Here is a 21,959-nt window from a genome sequence, read left to right as displayed (position 1 = left end):
CCAGCATTGTGTTCACACAGTGGCCAACCAGCTGCATGTGGGAGACCCACAAGTAGGACATGAGTGCAACAGCACCCTCCGGCTAATGTTCCCCAGGAACTGGTGTACAAAAGCGTACTGCCTCTGATATTGGAGGTAGCATAAAACTAGTAGCCATTGACAGCCTTTTCATCCATGAATTTTTCGACTTTCAAGCATGCTTGGCTGCCATTGCTGATCTTCTCACTGAGGAATAGGTATGGACGGGTCAGACTATTTTTGGTCCATGTCAGTTTCACATGTGTATATTCATAAGTCTGTTCCCATTTCCTCACTAATCTGTTTTTTTAGTGCAAGAATATGTGTACACATTTTATATCCACTTTATCATAAAATATACATTTATACTCATTTTAGGGTAAAATATACATTTCATATGCATCTTGCTACAGTTCTTAAACGAAAAGCTGCATTGCAAAATTCGGAAAAGTGTGGAATCAGAAGGACAATTGCATTATGTTGGACTGGGAGCCGGGAGATCCGGGTTCTAATCCCCACTCAGCCATGGAAACTCACTGGGTGACTTTGGGCCAGTCACAGACTCTCAGCCCAACCTACCTCACAGGGTTGTTGTTGTGAGGCTAAAATGGAAGGATTATGGATGCTGCCGTGGGTTCCTGAAAGAGGAAAAAAGGCGGGATATAAATGTAATAAATAAATAAATTCCAATCCACACATTAGTTTGGGATGTGCAAGTCAGGTCAGTTTGTTTCCAGATGTCGACCAACTGAAATTCTCAAGCAACCCTATTGAGAAACCCCAGGGTTCCTAGAACACAATTTGAAAACCACTAAGATAAACAGTAGAATTAGTTCTTGCCATCTAGAGCAAAGGGTTGCCAATTTTGTCCGGTATACACTGCACTTGGCAATAGCAATGTGTGGTAGAAATAGAGAATTTTGTGTTACCTAAAGTGACCAAGATTTCTTGGTTTTGTAGAGCTGGTCCTTGGTGTCTCCTAAGCATCCATGTGTATGTAACCTCTTTTGTCCAAATGGAGTTTTAGATATAGCTGGGACCTTCCCATATGACCATTTTTCCATGCAGTAAATCTGCACTCACTCATGACTTGCACAGTATCTCCTCAATGTAGTGCTTCTACTGGTGATACCATATTTTTTAATTCCTTGAAGTGTAGTATTTTGTGCCACAGATGGTTGCATTAAAAGCGTAACTGGTGCAAATGCCAGGGCGTCAATGACATAACTCTTCTCCTCCCCACCCCCTTTTTGTAACAATTTGTGACATATTTACAGAAAGAGAAAGACAGCCTTTGGTGGCTGAGTGCTTCTCAGTTGTGCACTACAATGCAGGAGCATTGATTGAACATTTCTTTTAAAATAAGTGATGAACGCCAGCAAGATCAGAATACTATTTGCGCTTAGTTTGAAAAAAAAAGAAGAATGTAATATGTCCCACCACAAGGCTATTCATAGCCTTTTACGGGGCCTTATTATTCTTTTGGGCCAAGCGAGGAGGTGGATGTCTCCTTCTAGATGGTGAATAACAGGTGGTGCCCTTAATAACCTAGCACTTGTCTTTGAGCTTCTCTACACCAGCAATTTATTGCATGCTCATGATTGGTACTCACAGAAGTTTGCAGGTCCATTACACGACATCGTCGACATCCAGGGCCCTTCTCGCATTTTTTCTGGTTTATCCCGCTAGAAAAAACACTGGAATAAATCAGGTTTGTTTTTTTGAATGCGCAGGATTGGTAGTGTGTAATGCCGCTATAGCGCCATATCTAAAGGAAAACATGGCAAAAGTGCAGAAACAGGTTTCAATTCAAACCATGTGGTTGCCTGTGTCCGCCCGTGTAATGGAGCCAATCATAATCCTGCAAAGAATCCCGAAGCAGAAAGCTCCAGTAAGGCAGTGGGATTTTTCATTAATGTGGAGAACCCCTGTATCTAGTAGGCCCTCTGTGGAAAGTGCTTAAGCCACATTTACTTGCATAGTGGGAGCTGAAAGAAGCAGACTGCAGTTTGAATTTGAGTAGAGAGTGAAAAAGCATTTTATATTTTCTGGACCTAGCTGTCCAGCCTTGTCTTGAATGCCTCCAGTGTGGGAGAGCCCACTACCTCCCTAGGTAATTGGTTCCATTGTCGTATTGCTCTAACAGTCAGGAAGTTTTTCCTGATGTTCAGCTGGAATCTGGCTTCTTGTAACTTGAGCCCATTATTCTGTGTCCTGCACTCTGGGATGATCGATAAGAGGTCCTGGCCTTCCTCTCTGTGACAGCCTTTCAAGGACTTGAAGAGCACTGTCATATCTCCCCTCAGTCTTCTCTTCTCAAGGCTAAACATGCCCAGTTCTTTCAGTCTCGCTTCATAGGGCTTTGTTTCCAGTCCCCTGATCATCTTTGTTGCCCTCCTCTGAACCCTCTCCAGTTTGTCTGCATCCTTCTTCAAGTGTGGTGCCCAGAACTGGACACAGTACTCCAGATGAGGCCTAACCAGTACTGAGTAGAGGGGAACTAGTACTTCCCAGGATTTGGAAGCTATGCTTCTATGAATGCAGCCCAAAAGGGCATTGGCCTTTTTTGCAGCCACATCACATTGTTGGCTCATATTCAGCTTGTGATCGACAACAATTCCAAGTTGTCGCTTGTAGTGTTGTTGAGCCAAGTATCCCCCATCTTGTAACTGTGCCTTTGGTTACTTTTTCCTAGGTGCAGAACTTGGCATTTATCCCTATTAAATGTCATTCTCTTGTTTTCTGCCCAGCGCTCCAGTCTATCCAGATCACTTTGAATTTTGTTTCTGTCTTCCAGGGTATTAGCTATCCTGCCCAATTTTATGTCATCTACAAATCTGATCAGCATTCCCTGCACCTCCTCCTCCAAGTCATTCATAACAATGTTGAAGAGCACTGGGCCCAGGACTGAGCCCTGCGGTACCCCCACTCGTTACCTCTCCCCAGTGTGAGAAGATCCCATTGATAAGCACTCTCTGAGTCCGATTCTGTAGCCAACTGTGGATCCACCGGATCATTGTTTCATCTAGCCCACTTTGAGCTAGTTTGCTCATCAGGAGATCATGGGGCACTTTGTCGAAAGCTTTGCTGAAGTCGAGGTATATGATGTCTACAGCATTTCCACAGTCCACAAGGGAGGTTACTTGATCAAAAAATGAGATCAGATTCATCTGGCAGGATTTGTTCTTGACAAATCCATGTTGGCTTCGAGTAATCACTGCGTTGTTTTCAAGGTGCTTACAGACTGATTGCTTTATCATCTGCTCCAGAATTTTCCCAGGGATTGATGTCAGACTGACTGTTCTGTAGTTCCCAGGCTCTTCCTTTTTACTCTTTTTGAAGATAGGAACAACATTAGCCCTCCTCCAGTCATCTGGCACTTCACCTGTCCTCCATGATTTCTCAAAGATAATAGACAGTGGTTCTGAGAGTTCTTCTGCCAGTTCCTTTATTAATCTAGGATGCAGTTCATCTGGCCCTGGAGATTTGAACTCATTCGAAGTAATGAGGTGTTTCCTGACCATATGCCTATCGCTCTCAAGCTGCAATCCTGCCCCTGCAGCCTGTACTTTGTCTTTCCCAGGGGGGTCATAGACCCTCTTTTGGGAGAAGACTGAGCCAAAGTAGGAATTGAGCACCTCTGCCTTTTCTTGGTCATCTGTTATCGTTTTGCCATCCTTATTTAATAGCTGAACAACCATTTCTTTCCTCTGTCTTTTACTATGCACGTAGCTGAAGAAAGCCTTTTTGTTGCTTTTAGCATCCCTCACTAACCTCAGCTCGTTCTCAGCTTTAGCCTACCTGACGCCATCCCTGCAATTCTGTGCTACCTGCCTGTACTCTTCCTTTGTTGCTTGGCCTTCTTTCCACTTCCTATATGTATCCTTTTTTGTTTTCAGGTCATCTCTAAGCTTTATGTGATGCCACATTGGCTTCTTCTGTTGTCTTCCACCTTTTCTTCTTGTTGAAACTGTTTGTAATTGTGCCTTGAGAATTTCCATTGTTAAAAGCTCCCACCCATCTTGGACTCCTTTTCCCGTTAGGGTCACTTGCCATAGAACCTTACTTATCATTGTTCTGAGTTTATTAAAGTCAGCTTTCCTAAAATCCAGGGTATGCGTTTGACTACACTTGGCTTTTGCTTCCCTTAGAACCAAGAACTCAAGTATAACATGGTTGCTTTCCCCTAGAGTTCCTGTAACTGCTACTTTATCCACTAAGTCATCTCCGTTGGTTAGGATCAAGTCAAGGATAGCCGATCCTCCAGTTCCTTCCTCTACTTTCTGTCGGAGGAAGTTATCCGCCACACAAGTCAGGAATTTCCTGGAGGAAATTTCCATGTTTTGCAGAATATGTCTCCCAAGAAATATCGGGGAAATTGAAGTCCCCCATTACTACTACATCATGCTTCCTTAAAACATTGGCTATTTGCTTTTCAAAAGTTTCATCCTTGTCTTCTCCTTGATTGGGTGGCCGGTAGTAGACTCCGACCACCATGTTCCTTTTATTCTTTGCTCCATTTATTTTCATCCAGATGCTCTCGATGGGGCTACCAAGCTCATCCTCCTGTATTTCTGTGCAGAGATATGTATTTTTCAAATATAGTGCAACCCTATACTCTTAGTATTAGTATATAGACATTGAAGACGATGTGCTTCATAGTCTGGCTTTCTTCCTACATGTGTCTGAAGACTATAATTGGGTGTTATTAGAGCTGTTCTCTCCGTTGTGGTGCATGAGCCTTCATCCATTGTTACCCCCAACATTACATCTCCCTTCCCCGTAGGATTCAGTTTAAAGCCCTCCTGATGAAGTTCTTCATGCTGTGGCCAAACACATTCTTCCCAGACTTTGTGAGGTACAACCCATCCCTTGCCATCTTCTAGGAAGTATAGCCCGTGGTCCCAGAATCCACATCTCTCGCGCCGGCACCACCTTCATAGCCAGTCATTCACACGGAGTATTTTTCATTCCCTTTCTATCCCTCTTCAAACTACTGGAAAGATGGATGAGAATACTATCTGGGCCCCAACGTTCTTGAGTTTTGTTCCCAAAGCTTCAAAGTCTGACGTGATTTCTTCATAGTTCCACTTGGCGGTATCATTTGTTCCCACATGGATGAGAAGAAAGGGATACCTGTCAGTGGGCTTTATGAGTACAGGCAACCTTTCAGTCACATCTCTAATCCGTCCTCCTGGGAGACAACATACCTGGTGAGTCCCCGGGTCTTCGCAACATACTTGGGTTTCGATCCCATGCAGCAAGGAGTCTCCCACTACTACTACTCTTCGTCTTGTTGTAGGCCTCGGTTTCATCGCTTCTGCTTGACTGACCTTCAGCCTTTTGCTCACTTTCATGCAGGTTCCCCTGTAATTCTTCTAGAGTGCTGCTGTTGCTTTGGCGGACCAATGCTCTTTTAGATCTAGCACTATCTGCCTGTGCACCTACATGTTTCTCTCCTGGCCAATCTGTATATTTGTAAATAAACAGATACTATAAAACAACCAAAGTCTCCAGCAGTCCCTCCTCGCAAGCAAACTAAACTAACCCTGTAAATCTGCCTTGAAAGCATGGAAAAAGAAGGGAGCGTGACATAACTCTTGACCAATTAGTATGTCTTTGAATTGGGGTTTCTGAAACATTCTGAAAAATGTGTCTGTGGCATGCTTTTGCTGAACCTCTAGCTGTGAGTCATAATCCAGTTTACAAAATTCACCACACGATGTGGTGTTGGCTACATGCTTCCGTATATGGAACATATAAATGGATGAACTCTGGATAGGATCCATTGGAGAAAGCCTTCCTCCAATCAGAGGAAGCTCCTCTAGATCCAACCATATGTATTTATTGTTGTTGTTTATTCATTCAGTTGCTTCTTCGTGACTTCATGGACCAGCCCACGCCAGAGCTTCCTGTCAGCCGTCGCCACCCTCAGCTCCCCCAAGGTCGAGTCCGTCACCTCCAGAATATCATCCATCCACCTTGCCCTTGGTCGGCCGCTCTTCCTTTTGCCTTCCACTTTCCTAGCATCAGCATCTTCTCCAGGGTATCCTGTCTTCTCATGATGCGGCCAAAGTACTTCAGTTTTGCCTTTAATATCATTCCCGCAAGTGAGTAGTCTGGCTTTATTTCCTGGAATATGGACTGGTTTGATCTTCTTGCAGTCCAAGGCGCTCTCAGAATTTTCCTCCAACACCACAGTTCAAAAGCATCTATCTTCCTTCGCTCAGCCTTCCTTATGGCCCAGCTCTCGCAGCCATAGGTTACTACGGGGAATACCATTGCTTTAACTATGCAGACCTTTGTTGTCAGTGTGATGTCTCTGCTCTTCACTATTTTATCAAGACTTGTCATTGCTCTCCTCCCAAGAAGTAAACATCTTCTGATTTCCTGGCTGCAGTCAGCGTCTGCAGTAATCTTTGCGCCTAGAAAGACAAAGTCTGTCACTGCCTCCACGTTTTCTCCCTCTATTTGCCAGTTATCAATCCAGCTGGTTGCCATACTCTTGGTTTTTTTGAGGTTTAACTGCAACCCAGCTTTTGCATTTCCTTCTTTCACTTTCGTCATAAGGTTCCTCAGCTCCTGCTCGCTTTCAGCCATCAAAGTGGTATCATCTGCATATCTGAGACTGTTAATGTTTCTTCCAGCAATTTTAACTCCAGCCTTGGCTTCATCAAGCCCAGCAAGTTGCATGATGTGTTCTGCATACAGGTTGAATAGGTAGGGTGAGAGTATACAACCCTGCCGTACTCCTTTCCCAATCTTAAACCAGTCTGTTGTTCCGTGGTCTGTTCTTACCGTTGCTACTTGGTCGTTATACAGATTCCTCAGGAGGCAGACAAGATGACTTGGTATCCCCATACCATCAAGAACTTGCCACAAGTTGTGATGATCCACACAGTCAAAGGCTTTAGAATAGTCAATAAAACAGAAGTAGATGTTTTTCTGAAACTCCCTGGCTTTCTCCATTATCCAGCGGATATTGGCAATTTGGTCTCTAGTTCCTCTGCCTTTTCAAAACCCAGCTTGTACATCTGGCAATTCTTGTTCCATGAATTGCTGGAGTCTACCTTGCAAGAAAATTTGGAACACTCAACAGTGGCCACAAGAATGGAAAAGGTCAGTTTACATTCCAATTCCAAAGAAGGGCAATGCCAAAGAGTGTTCAAACTACCGTACAATTGCGCTCATTTCACATGCCAGCAAGGTAATGCTCAAAATCCTACAAGCTAGGCTTCAGCAGTATGCGAACCGAGAACTATCGGAAGTACAAGCTGGGTTTCGAAGAGGCAGAGGAACTAGAGATCAAATCGCCAACTTTCGCTGGATCATGGAGAAAGCAAGAGAATTCCAGAAGAATGTCTATTTCTGCTTCATTGACTACGCTAAAGCCTTTGATTGTGTGGATCACAACAAACTGTGGCAAATTCTTCAAGAGATGGGAGTACCAGACCACCTTACCTGTCTCCTGAGAAACCTGTACGAGGGTCAAGAAGCAACAGTAAGAACCAGACATGGAACAACCGATTGGTTCAAAATTGGGAAAGGAGTACGACAAGGCTGCATATTGTCGCCCTGCTTATTTAACTTATATGCGGAATACATCATGAGAAACGCCGGGTTGGATGAATCACAGGTCGGAATTAAGATTGCCGGGAGAATTATCAACAACCTCAAATACGCAGACAATACCACCCTAATGGCAGAAAGCGAAGAGGATCTAAAGAGCCTCTTGTTGAGGGTGAAAGAGGAGAGCGCAAAAGCTGGTTTGAAATTCAACATTAAAAAAACTAAGATCATGGAATCTGGCCCCATCACGTCCTGGCATATGGAAGGGGAAGAAATGGAAGCAGTGACAGATTTTATTTTCTTGGGCTCCAAGATCACCGCAGATGGTGACTGTAGCCATGAAATTAAAAGACGCTTGCTCCTTGGGAGGAAAGCTATGGCAAACCTAGACAGCATAGTAAGAAGCAGAGACATCACCTTGCTGACAAAGGTCCATCTAATCAAAGCTGTGGTTTTCCTAGTAGTAACATATGGCTGTGAGAGCTGGACTATAAGGAAGGCTGAGCGCCGAAGAATTGATGCTTTCGAACTGTGGTGCTGGAGAAGACTCTTACGAGTCCCCTGGACTGCAAGGAGGTCAAATCAGTCCATTTTAAAGGAAATCAACCCTGAGTGCTCATTGGAAGGACAGAAGCTGAAGCTGAAATATTTTGGCCACCTACTGCGAAGAGAAAACTCCCTGGAAAAGACCCTGATGCTAGGAAAGACTGAAGGCAAAAGGAGAAGGAGACAGCAGAGGATGAGATGGCTAGATAGCATCACTGATGCAATTAATACGGACTTGAGCACACTCCAGGAGAGAGCAGAGGACAGGAAGGCCTGGCGTGCTATGGTCCATAGGGTCACGAAGAGTCAGACATGACTGAACAACCTTGCAAGATCTTGAGCATTACCTTACTGGCATGTGAAATAAGTGCCACTGTTCGATAGTTTGAACATTCTTTAGTGTTTCCCTTTTGGGGTATGGGGATATAATTTTTTCCAATCTGTTGGCCATTCTTGTGCTTTCCAAATTTGCTGGCATATGGCATGCATCACCTTGACAGCATCAACTTGCAAGATTTTAAACAGTTCAGCTGGGATACCATCATCTCCTGCTGCCTTGTTATTAGCAATGCTTCTTAAGGCCCATTCAACCTCACTCTTCAGGATGTCTGGCTCTAACTCACTGACCACAACCGCCAAATCTATCCCCAATATTATTATCCTTCCTACATGTATTTATTATCCTTCCTTTTTTATTAAATAAATATTATTTATTATTCTTCCTTTTATGTATTTATTACATTTTTATACCATGGCTTTTTAAAAAGAGCCCCAGGCAAGCTTCATAAAAGTTAAGGATGGTTCAGAATATAGACGGGATTAATGTGGCCTACGCAACCTTCCTGGATTAAACCAAAGTTAAGTTGCCACCAGTGGCCATACAGGGCCTTTGGGAAGTTCAGAAACAGAGGGCAGTTGTGATTGTCAACCCAATTGTTTGTTCCCAGCCTCTGGTAATCAGAGATACTCTGCTTCTGATCAAGGCTATTCCATTTAATTATTGTGACTAATAACCATTATTAAAGCAGTGCTTGGATACAATCCAAAAAATGATAGAATGATCTCAATTCGAATTCAGGGTAAGCCATTTAACATCACAGTGATCCAAATATACACCCCAACCACAGATGCTGAAGAAGGAGATCAGTTCTATGAGGATCTGCAGCACCTACTGGATAATACGCCAAAAAGAGATGTTATTTTCATTACAGGAGACTGAAATGTTAAGGTGGGTAGTCAAATGATACCTGGAATTACAGGCAAGCATGGTCTGGGAGAACAAAATGAAGGACATAGGCTGATAGAATTTTGCCAAGACAACTCACTGTGCATAACAAACACTCTCTTCCAACAACCTAAAAGACAACTTTATACATGGACTTCACCAGATGGTTGACACCAAAATCAGATTGACTACATCCTTTGTAGCCAAAGGTGGTGGACATCTATGCAGTTGGTAAAAACAAGACCTGGAGCTGACTGTAGTTCAGATCATGAACTTCTTATTGCACAATTTAGAATCAAACTAAACAGAGTAGGGAAGACCCACAGATCAGTTAGGTATGAGCTCACTAATATTCCTAATGAATATGCAGTGGAGGTGAAGAATAGATTTAAGGGACTAGATTTAATAGATATGGTCCTGGAAGAACTATGGACAGAAGTTCACAACATTGTTCAGGAGGCGGCACAAAAGCACAAAGTGGACCAGGGTATAATTCATGTTAGTCACCTATTTGTTTCCCCCCATTGATGATATCTTCCATCATCTTTTTGTTGTACTTTCTAGTTGATTACTTCCAAATATTACCTGCAATAAACAGAAGGTTTTGGTTGTCTGGAATTCTCTGTATGCTTCCTTCAGTTCTTGTCACTACCACAGAGAGTAAAGGCACCATTTTAAGTCCTTTTACAATAGTCCTAGAGATGTAAAAATGGCCTCCCAAAATTAGAGCACAGAATATATACCTTTTCTAAAGAAAATAACAGACTTTCCAATTAGCACCCCCCCCCCCATTCTCACAGGAGCTTGAGAAAAGTGAAGAAAAGCACAGACTGGCTGTTACTTAACCATGTGAGCTGTCTAACTACTGGAACCTTTTTTGGCAATGAAAATTGCAGACATGGAGTTCCCAATCAGGACTGAGCCCACAAGGGGAGGGGGGAAGGTTAAAGCCCCACTATCCCCCACACTAGGGTCCTTTCCTGGTTTTGGCCCCCGACACTGGCAATTTTTAAAAACAGTAACAGTGACCTCAAGGCTAGAAATACACAATGATAATATGTCATTTGACCATAAGCTTTTGTGATGTCATAGAATGTTCACAAAGATTCTAACTGCTTGGAAGTAAATTCTCAGCATGAAGAGCCTAAGTACAAATGGGCTGTGTACTGCTGGTAAGAAAGGATTCAATGAAAAGAGAAAAGGGATAAATTCAGAATATATCTGCTAGAACAGGGATGAGCAACTTGTGGCCCTCCCTGTGAATGTTTTGGCCTACATCTTCCATCAGTTCTAGCCAACATAGCCAATGGTAAGGGAATATGGGATTTGTAAGCCAAACCATCTGGGGGGCCACAAGTTGCCCACCCCTTCACTAGAATAATACTTCATGCAGGTTTTCCTAGGCTTGATCTCTATCAGAACTGCATAGCCAAATCACTCTCTCACAGTGGTGTAGAGGAAGTAAATCAGTGCCCATAGAATTCTCCCATATTTTGAGGAAGCAGATTGAATGAAAATAACCCCCCATTCTTAGGAGGCAATTTTGGGGGTTTAGGGTAGAAATGTGTTGGGGGAGATGAATATTGTTAAAAGGTTTGTGGCGGTGGCTTTCCTTCATTTTTGTTTCTTTCTTTAACTGTTTCTAAAGCTCTATGCCACAGGCATCAGTGGAAACTTCTCTGAGCAGCCATCAGCTGGCAGCTTCCATTGTCTTCCCCCCATAATGTCCTGGATTCAGTGTTGTTTCCAGGGCATTCTGGGGAAAAATGTGTCTGCACAAAAGAGACCAGCACTGCTGCCCAGTACCATGGTAAGCCAGCCCTGAACCTTTAGTCGACTCTGTGAAGGTTTGACGCCTACAGAGGCAAGGAAAAGAAAAAAGGTCAGGCCTAGAGACCTGGAGTTTTTTGTTGGGAGGAGTAGTTTCATTTACCCAGTTAAGTTTCAGTTTCATTTACCCAGTTAAGTTTCATTTTTAAGGTTTGAAACAGTACTTTCAGTTTTGAGGGAGGTGGGTATAAAAAGAGAGAGTCAGAAAGGTCAGAGCAGTACAAGCAGTCAGGAAGAGCAGAGCCTGAACAGGGAGCAGAAAGAAGCAGCATGGCGAAGTCTAAGTGTAGCTAGGGCAAAGGAACTTGCATTTTGCAACTTATATTTCCTCTTAATGCCTTTGTATCACTCAGCTCTATTGCGTACACCTTTAGTTGCAATTTGCTTGCTTTAGTTTACCAGTAAACTATTGTGGTTAAACCCTGTGTCTAGAGTGTCAATCACCCAATGCCTACAGTCTAAACCCCATGTTATTGGAAAGGGGAAGGTAAAAGAAGGAAACTGAGACTCTTAAGAAGGCAAGAGATCCTTAAGGAGTTGCTCAGGGGGTCCAGGTCCTGACCGTCTCCCTTTCGTTGCCCTCCATTCCCCCATTTCAGGAAAGCAAAACCCATTCCCTTCGCCATCTCAAGCTGAAAGTTCTCTCCTGAGAACTTTCATCCCAACATTACAAGATGGTTAGTCCCAGGAATTTAAGTTATTCATGGGTGGAGCCCCTTTCATGTGTATAATGCATGGTGGGACCATGCAGTGAACCATAATGGAAACTTTTATACAATATGCATATGCCCATGGCAAGGAATGAAAAGTTCATCTTAGGCAATTGCTAAAGATGTATCAGCCAGAACAGGAGCCAAGATCTGCAGAGATTGCATCTCAGGAACACAACGTTCATGCAGGCTCAGACACACCAGGAGGAACTCTTATCTGTGAAATGGTATGGGCCAAAGCGTACCAACAGAGGGAATCATTTGTGGAAGAAATCAATTCCCTACAGTTGGTGTTTGTTTGGCAGCTAGGTGAGGAGTTGGGGAAGAAGATGAAGGATAACCACTGTATTAGGGACCAACAGAGATGAGATAGTAGCGACAAGATGAAAAGTTTGGAAATAGCAGACAAGCATATTTGATGGCTCTAGTAAGGAGGTCTCTACCTAGGCTTCCTTAAAATATAATACTGGGACTTGTAGGCTAATGTAATTACTGAGATTGGAGTTGTGTGTGTGTGTCTGTGTAACTACAGTTTTTGCGTTGGATCCAGAATCTGCTTTCTATAAGAGGAAGGGATCTTCCATGGAAGGCAGGGCTCTGCTCACATAAGGTTCCTCTACTTGATTTGAGGGGGATTCCCCCACACCTCAGTACGCCCCATTTAGCAAGGTCACCTGACTCCCTGTGTAGCATTTTTAGTAGGGTGGAGGAGCGACCGTGGGAAGGACGGGACAAGGAAGTCCATTTCTGCCAGCTTAGTTGATCCAGTGTAAATCTTGATCCAACCTTCTGTCTGGACCTTGACAGCCTGATGATAATTCTGCAGACTGGGATATAAACCCAACAGATTCTGACATTACTACTTTTCTTTTGGCCACTTAAGTGGGATAGGATTAGTCTAGACGCTCACATGAGTGTAGGTCATGATGTCAAGTGAAGGCTGCTTTACACACAGCCCTGCCATGCATGTTTTATAAGGAATGGGGCACAGAACAAGTCTTGGGCTTGCAATTTCCAACTACCTAGAAATGTTAATCTAAATGGACACCTACAGGTCTCCATTTGTATGCAAGTATTGAAATAAAATAATGGATGTAAACATGTGGGTGGGGCCTACTTACACATGCATATTGCATAGGCTTTAGTTCGTACTAAATGGACTATTGTGCAAGCACAAGTCTTGTTTTTGCACTTTCCCACACACAGAACCTAAACATAGGGGATTGCTTGTGAACCAGTCCACAAATTGTTGCCAATATCATGTCTTCGGATCCAGATACAAACCCTCCAAAATTGAGCAGAAGTCAAATTGACCCCATCACCAGCCTTACTTACTGAACCATCTTTTTTTGTTTTAACCAGAAGCTTGTGAAATACTGCTTTGCTCATTTGTACTGCTGTAAGATACCTTTTTTTAAAAAAGAACCTGAGAATCGAAAAGAAGTTTCTGTTTTGTTTTCCAAAAGAGTGAATACAATTTGTGATTAGATAATACTGTTTTTGAAATGTTTCAAAGAGAATGTTCAGTAGCATAATTTTCATCTGTTCTGAAAAAGAAGGTTTTAAGGTGTTTTCAGAGCATCAGATTTTTCTTTGTTGGTCACTTTTGATCAATAAGGATAGATGCTGGCATAGGAAAAAAAACAACCCACCCATCCTTGCACTGTTAATGCAGGAGGAAGGAAAAGTAAATTTCAATACGTTATGATCCATAATGGTAAGATTTATTATGCATGTTACCTCTCATTTAAGAGACCTCCAAAGAAAGCCACTGGTTCTTCATCAGTGTATTAAAGTAGCAGTTACAGGAACTCTGGGGGAAAGCGACCATGTTGTACTTGAATTCTTGGTTCTAAGGGAAGCAAAAGCCAAGTGTAGTCAAACGAGTACCCTGGAAGCTGATTTTAATAAACTCAGGACAATGATCAGTAAGGTCTCATGACAAGCGACACTAACGAGAAAAGGAGTCCAAGATGGGTGGGAGCTTTTAAAAAAGGAAATTCTCAAGGCACAATTACAAACAATTCCAACAAGAAGAAAAGGTGGAAGATAACAGAAGAAGCCAATGTGGCTTCACAAAAAGCTTAGGGATGACCTGAAAACAAAAAAAGACACATATAGGAAGTGGAAAGAAGGCCAAGTAACAAAGGAAGAGTACAGGCAGGTAGCACAAAATTGCAGGGATGGCGTCAGGAAGGCTAAAGCTGAGAAGCTGAGGTTAGTGAAGGATGCTAAAAACAACATAAAGGCTTTTTTCAGCTACATGCATAGTAAAAGACAGAGGAAAGAAATGGTTGTTCAGCTATTAAATAAGGATGGCAAAACGATAACAGATGACCAAGAAAAGGCAGAGGTGCTCAATTCCTACTTTGGCTCAGTCTTCTCCCAAAAGAGGGTCTATGACCCCCCTGGGAAAGACAAAGTACAGGCTGAAGGGACAGGATTGCAGCTTGAGATTGATAGGCATATGGTCAGGAAACACCTCATTACTTTGAGTGAGTTCAAATCTCCAGGGCCAGATGAACTGCATCCTAGAGTAATAAAGGAACTGGCAGAAGAACTCTCAGAACCGCTGTCTATTCTCTTTGAGAAATCATGGAGGACGGGGGAAGTGCCAGATGACTGGAGGAGGGCTAATGTTGTCCCTATCTTCAAAAAGAGTAAAAAGGAGGAACCTGGGAACTACACACCAGTCAGTCTGACATCAATCCCTGGGGAAATTCTGGAGCAGATGATAAAGCAATCCATCTGTAAGCACCTTGAAAACAATGCAGTGATTACTCGAAGCCCACATGGATTTGTCAAAAACAAGTCCTGCCAGATGAATCTGATCTCATTTTTTGATCAAGTAACCTCCCTTGTAGACCGTGGGAATGCTGTAGACATCATATACCTCGACTTCAGCAAAGCTTTCGACAAAGTGCCCCATGATCTCCTGATGAGCACACTAGCTCAAAGTGGGCTAGATGAAACAACGATCCGGTGGATCCACAGTTGGCTACAGAATCGGACTCAAAGAGTGCTTATCAATGGGACCTTCTCAAACTGGGGAGAGGTAACGAGTGGGGTACCGCAGGGCTCAGTCCTGGGCCTAGTGCTCTTCCACATTGTTATGAATGACTTGGAGGAGGAGGTGCAGGGAATGCTGATCAGATTTGTAGATGACACAAAATTGGGCAGGATAGCTAATACCCTGGAAGACAGAAACAAAATTCAAAGTGATCTGGATAGACTGGAGCGCTGGGCAGAAAACAAGAGAATGACATTTAATAGGGATAAATGCCAAGTTCTGCACCTAGGAAAAAGAAACCAAAGGCACAGTTACAAGATGGAGGATACGTGGCTCAACAACACTACAAGCGAAAAGGAACTTGATATTGTTGTCGATCACAAGCTGAATATGAGCCAACAATGTGATGTGGCTGCAAAAAAGGCCAATGCTGTTTTGGGCTGCATTAATAGAAGCATAGCTTCCAAATCCCGGGAAGTACTAGTTCCTCTGTACTCAGCACTGGTTAGGCCTCATCTGGAGTACTGTGTCCAGTTTTGGGCACCACACTTGAAGAAGGATGCAGACAATCTGGAGAGGGTCCAGAGGAGGGCAACAAAGATGATCAGGGGACTGGAAACAAAGCCCTATGAAGCGAGACTGAAAGAACTGGGCATGTTTAGCCTTGAGAAGAGAAGACTGAGGGGAGATATGATAGCGCTCTTCAAGTCCTTGAAAGGTTGTCCCAGAGAGGAAGGCCAGGATCTCTTCTCCATCATCCCAGAGTGCAGGACACGGAATAATGGGCTCAAGTTACAGGAAGCCAGATTCCGGCTGAACATCAGGAAAAACGTTCTGACTGTTAGAGCAATACGACAATGGAACCAATGACCTAGGAGGTGGTGGGCTCTCCCACACTGGAGGCATTCAAGACGAGGCTGGAGAGCCACTTGTCAGGGATGCTCTGACTTGGATTCCTGCATTGAGCAGGGGGTTGGACTCGATGGCCTTGGAGGCCCCTTCCAACCCTACTATTCTATGATTCTATGATTTTATGATTCTATTCAGCAGCTATTGTTCAAGTCTCTCTTAGAGTGGGTTGGATCCAATGCTGCCCTTGCACAGGCGGCCTAGGTTTTCCATGGAAGCACTACATCATGGCTGCCAGTGGTAGGGGCCATGCATGTGCCACCGCTGGCAAGGCTGGCCACACATGCACTGCCACCACCATGCCTGGGCCACCCGCACAAGGGCAGCATTGGATCCAACCCAGTGATTGCAGATTATGCTTTAAAATCAAGGTCCTCCATTTTCTCTTGTATCTGATTGACCAGAGAACACATCAAGAGTGTTACCTTAACCGTAACTACTTGAGGGTTTCTGAATAGGTATGGACGAGAATACAGAGAACATCCTCACATTTACATGCTATCCGAGGAAAGGGTGACCTAAGGACTGGTTTTCAGTTCCATCAAACAAGTATATGTACTGAATAGATGGAACACATGACATTTCGTCCAGATGCTGGGACTAAGGAGATGAGTCTTGAAGGAGGTTATGGGCGTGGAGAGAAGCATGTATGACCACAGCAAATCAAGGGGCAACCACAGCATCATGGTAGCTAGGTCTAGCCATGATCAAAGCCCTTCAGATATATGGTATCTTGAAAAGCATGAGTGATGGTCCTAGCACTTTTTTTCCAGCTTCATGTAGATTGTGCAGCAGAGATACAGAAACAAGAGATCATCTGTTAAAAAAAAAAAAAAGACACCAAAGGAACAAAAAGATTGCACAGATTGGAAGTGTTGGTGCATTTTGAAAACCCTTTCTTTATCAAGGGAAAGGTTTGACTGTGAAAAGAAAAACACACAAAAATTAACAGCTCCCCCCCCCCATTTATTTATGTTGCTTTGTTTTTGTAGACAAGCCCATTTCCCTGGTAAAGAAACTTTTTCGAAACACTGCCAATATCTGCAGCTGTTGCTTTGTTCATTTCCTATTGTGAGGCAGCCATTAAAATCCATGATCCTTTTTATGACTATATATTTATTGAGCATTTTCTATAAGGTGTAAATATAAATTGAAAGAAGAACATTTAAAAAGCAACAAAGGGAGTTCTTAGTTATATAGTCTAAACATGTTTCTGTACATACGGGGAGAAGTGTCATTCTATCGTTAAAAATACTGAAAATGTATTTTGTCTGTATATGAGGTGGATACAGACAAATGAAAACACTTCTTCAGTAAAGAATTTTTAAAAATCAAACTGAAACTCCATACAACAAACCCAACAGAATTAGAACTAGATAAGTGCTATCTATTGGGCTCCTACTATAAAGAAGAGCATAGGCATATATTGTTTTTCATATCAAATTTATCTACATGGGCAAAACAAAGGAAAGGAGCAATGAAGTAGATATATTATTTTGCTGAGAGATACTTGTCATCATTATTTGATTGTTGAGCCTGTATCTATATTCAGTCCCGGTCAAATGATTGCAGTCTTCACAGAACTACTATTTAAAAGAGTGTATGAAAAAAAAAAGACAAGCATATTCAATCCTGTCCTGAACCTGCATCCATTTCAGAAAGACACATCTTTCTTGCGCTCCTCACTAATCCGTCTCATTGGCAGTTCTTTTTTCACCTTTGCAGCAGAGATGCTTTTCTTTTAGCACTGTCATAATGAAAGACTAACAATGCTGAATCCGTGTTTCCTATTGCATTAGAATTGTCAGTAGAAATGTATCTTGGTCAACTGCTTGAGAAGTGCGTTTTGTGATGACATGGCTTCCTTCCTTCCCTAGATCCATCACAAGTGTGTGTGTGTGTGTGTGTGTGTGTATGTATGTGTATCTGTGAGTGAAAGAAAGATAGAAGCAGGAGGAGGGAGAGGGAGTATTCCTCTCCTCTCTCTATCTCCATATCTCTCTCCACTCTATGGAAAAGTAATATGTCAACAACTTTGAGCCACCAAGTGTGCTCTGATATTGATCAGCAGGTGAAGCTGAGACTGCAGGAAACAGTAAGGTTCTTCAGTAGAATCAAGAGCTCACCTCTGGGCAAGACAGTATGGTTAGCAAAACTGAATGTGTAAGGAAGTTTCAACTTTGCTCATTGGATCAACATGAGGCTGGATCATGTAGTGTTCTGCCAGAAGCTGCCTGCTAAGGATAGACTGCACCTAACAGTGGATGTGATTGCTCTACCTTTTGTTGTTGTTGTTGTTCAGTCGTGTCCGACTCTTCGTGACCCCATGGACCATAGCACGCCAGGCCTTCCTGTCCTGCGCACTCTCCCGGAGTGTGCTCAGGTTCATATTCATTGCATCGGTGATGCTATCTAGCCATACAGACTTAAATCTGCCAAATCTTACAGTGTTTCTTTTAAAGTGCAGTGACTAAGTTGCATGCCGAACCCTATGCTTTCTTTAAACAGTCTCTGCTCAGCTCCTATATCTGACAAGGTATGGATGAGATCCTGTTGAGTTTATATTTCCACAGGTTTACAATTCCCAAAGGGACTTTAAGCACTGGAGATACTTTGCAGGCATCTGTCAAAGATAGACTGGTGACTAAAATTAAGGCTTTTTCCTCTCTAGCCACCATAATAAGGGAATCTATTCTCAAGACAACAAGAGAAGGTCTAAGACAGTGTTTCACAAGCTGTATGCTGAGGCTGAAATGTGCCTCAAAAACATGACACACACACACCCTAAGTTAGATGCATCTACCACTTTCTTCCCCTCCAACCAGAAAGTCTCTATGCAGCATCTATTCTGCCCTCACCCCTGATCCTGTTGATATGACCAGGACATCAAAAGAAGGAGTGCAGATGCTCCAGGATTCCCTAACATAGTCAGGACTAAGTACTAATAGGTGTTGTGGAATCCCAGAAGGTTCACCATTGTCCAGAAAGCAGGATCCCATCCCTGAGCCCTGATTAGTGGCTAAAGGGGGAAAGCGGAAGACTGGGAAGCACTATTGATTGATGATTTCAAATACAGTGTTTGCCCATTGTTTTGTGGACTGATCAATAAAATATATTTGTATCTTATTTGAGTTAATTTGAAGGACACACTGGGTTGGATCCAGAGAACCTTGTCAGTGGAGCTCCACTCGTGGGAGAATCCCACTGGTGGGAGTGGAAGAGGCCATTTTCGCCAGCTCCCCCTTCCTCTTGCAGTCCCTTTGTGCTGCTTGAAAATCTTATCTGGAGAATTGGGTGACCATCTGGAGTGGCATGAGAAGTGGCTTGAGGGGTTATGGGGGAAGGGAGAAATCGGCTCCCCCTCTTCTGTCTGCAGGAGCTTCCACCAGTCAAATGCCTGTCTGCGTACCAAAGAACCCCTTCTGTTTATGGAAAGGCAACTCTGGACCCACGCTATAGTTCTAAGGCAGGGGTGTTGAACCTCTTTCAGCCTGAAGGCCAAATTCCATTTTGGAGAAGCTCTCGGGGGGTGGGGGGACAACACTCCAGTGGTGGGCAGGCCGAAGGCAAAAGGGACAGGATACCAAAAAAAAATCAATTGGATTATAATTCAGCCTTAGGAGAGGCATTTCAGTCTTTTAGAATGGGGAAAAACTGCACAAAAGCTGGGACATCAACAAACGTTTGGTGGTTGGAGGAAAGGGACCAGGCTATCTGGTGAACCCCAGAGGGCTGGATTGGGACCCAAGAGGGCCAGATTTGGCTGCCTGGCCTGAACTTCTGCACCCTTGTTCTAAGGTGTCTGTAGCAATGGTGGTCTTGATCCAGAAGACAGGCCCAGTTCTTTTGGTCCAGATGATTGGTGCTGAAGGGTACTCCTCTCCATGGGAGGAAACCCTGAAACCTTGTGTCTTAAGCCTTCAGTGAAGCTATCCACAACAAGAACACCCCCAGCAGTATGTTTCCTTCCTGCAAAGTTGTTTCAACGCTAAGATACTTAAAACTGAACATGAAATGAATAGATGTCCTAAATGTATTGGAATTAAACATGAACTGAAGCACTGCTGTCCAATGAATACACTGTGGAGAAGGCTTCTCTAATTAGACCATGCTTTAATTAGAGCACATGTACAAAAATATACTCCACTTTGCATTAAGCAGCTATATTCTCTATGGTAATACTGGCATCTGCCTTTTACTGATAATTTTTAATGCAGGCAGGAAAAAAAGCTTAATTGTCATTCCTCTATATAATGTCCGTCTGCCCCATTATTTACAAAATCCACGTTTGCCATTTGATGATCAGTCACAATATATTTTCCAGTCTAACAAGAAATTCTGTGATGGTTAGACAGATTACATACAATAATATTGTATGTAATATTGTTACATACAATATGAGCAAGTGAGTCTGAAGAGAAACAAAGTTGAGCTCACGTTTTGTAAGAGATTTTTGTTAGTTTTTTTTTAAAAATGTTGTTGTTAGTATTTATTCCAGTGGGTTTGATTTTATTATGACTTCCCTCTCACCATATCCTGAAATACTTTTAAAAAAAATATTTCTTCATTTCTTTCTCTTCTATACTGCCCAATAACTGAAGCTCTCTTGGCTATGGTAATCCTCCATTCGCCACTATTCCCCACCCCCACCCTCTCTCTCTCTCTCTCTCTCTCTCTCTCACACACACACACACACACACACACACACCATTCCTACAGTCATTCCAGCCAGCTGCTTAGTTTGGGGAACACTTGCCCTTTACACTTGTCCACCATTCCTCTCAGTGACCCCTAGTTCCCACATCTTGACAAATTCCCATGCTGTCTCTTCTTCCCCCACCCTATACCTATAGGAGCTGGACTCCTCACCCACCACTTCCATTCAGTTGTTTGAATTCTTTGATGGTTGCCTGTCCCTTGCTTTCCCTCCTCTACTTTCAGACTCACAGTCCTTCCTCCCCCGCTCCCTTAGTGGCTATTGCAGAGCAGCAGATACTATCGCAAGGTGGTAGTACAAATAGAACGTTCTTTCTATCTGCTGCTACAGCAAAAATACTGTCTACGAGGTGCTTCATGGGAGCAATAACTGCACAGACTGAAATGGTTACAAATGCCCACGAGCTTACAGCTTACAGAGTTTGTGGTGCCATAGGGCAAGTATCCAGCCATCGGCCAGCTTGACGACGAGCCAATAGCCCACCACCATCCCAGCCCACATGGTGAGATGGTGGTGGAGACTGATGGGCATCTAGAGTCCACCATGGCACAAACCAATAATGTAGGTCCATCCTGCAATCTGGGTGTGTGGCAGATGTACCAGCCCCTGAACTGGGCTGGCCCCTGCAGTGACACCCCAAGATTCCATATGGGGTAGAAGGGAGGCCAACCACTGCTTATCCCTGCCATGGATCTGACCCAATGCATCCAGCGTCTGCAGTGAGCCTTTGGAACAAAAATATAGAATATTCCTGTCGGGCCAACAGGTGGCTAAACTCTGTCCATAGCAAGATAACAATCACTAAAATAGGGAAGGTGGGCAGGGAAGGTGGCAATTGTAATGTCCTGAGCCACAGACCAGGCCTTGTATTTCTGCCCCAGGAGCAGATTAGAAGGATGATGTTCTTCCCAGGTCTGTTCCAAAGCAATGGCCCCAAGAGGTTGCCCAGCACAGCTGATTGGCTTCTGGGGTAATGCCTAAACTACTGCTCAGCCAGCCGGTGAACTGGATTAATAAGCTTCTGGTCATGTGCAGAAGAGGAGGATTATAATGTCTCCATCACCACCTCTCAGGCAACAAGTACAACGAGCCCCCCTCCCCTCCCCAGTAAGTGGGAACCAAGGCATTTGCTGCTACAGCGAAAGTACTATCAAGAAGGTGCTTCTGTAGGCACAACGTATGATTGCATCATTCTGAGGCCAACCTAGGAATCAAGGTGAGTGGAGTTCCACAGGATGGATATGGGAGAAGGAGCACAGAGGACTGTAGGATTGCCTGATACATGCAAAAGGTTTATAGACTGGAGAGGATGTAGAAGATCTAATAAATATAAATGGGTGGCACAGTTTCAGTCTTTCTGTGTACCAAATTACACCATTTTGAATTGGTTATATATGTAAAGTGTGTGGGGATAATACATTAGAA

General features: G+C 43.5%; 1 protein-coding gene across 1 annotated transcript in view; it reads left to right on the top strand.

Annotated features, from left to right (window-relative positions):
- Positions 1–21,959, top strand: part of CNTN4 (contactin 4) — an 886,373-nt gene that overhangs the window by 708,447 nt on the left and 155,967 nt on the right. The gene's annotated exons all lie outside the window — the stretch shown is intronic.

This window comes from Heloderma suspectum, chromosome 2 (assembly GCF_057233095.1).
Source record: "Heloderma suspectum isolate Gila_16-S chromosome 2, 16-S_ref, whole genome shotgun sequence".
In the NCBI taxonomy this organism is placed as follows: Eukaryota; Metazoa; Chordata; class Lepidosauria; order Squamata; family Helodermatidae; genus Heloderma; species Heloderma suspectum.
Note: the sequence above shows the minus strand (reverse complement) of the source record. Positions and strands in the feature narration are given on the sequence as shown.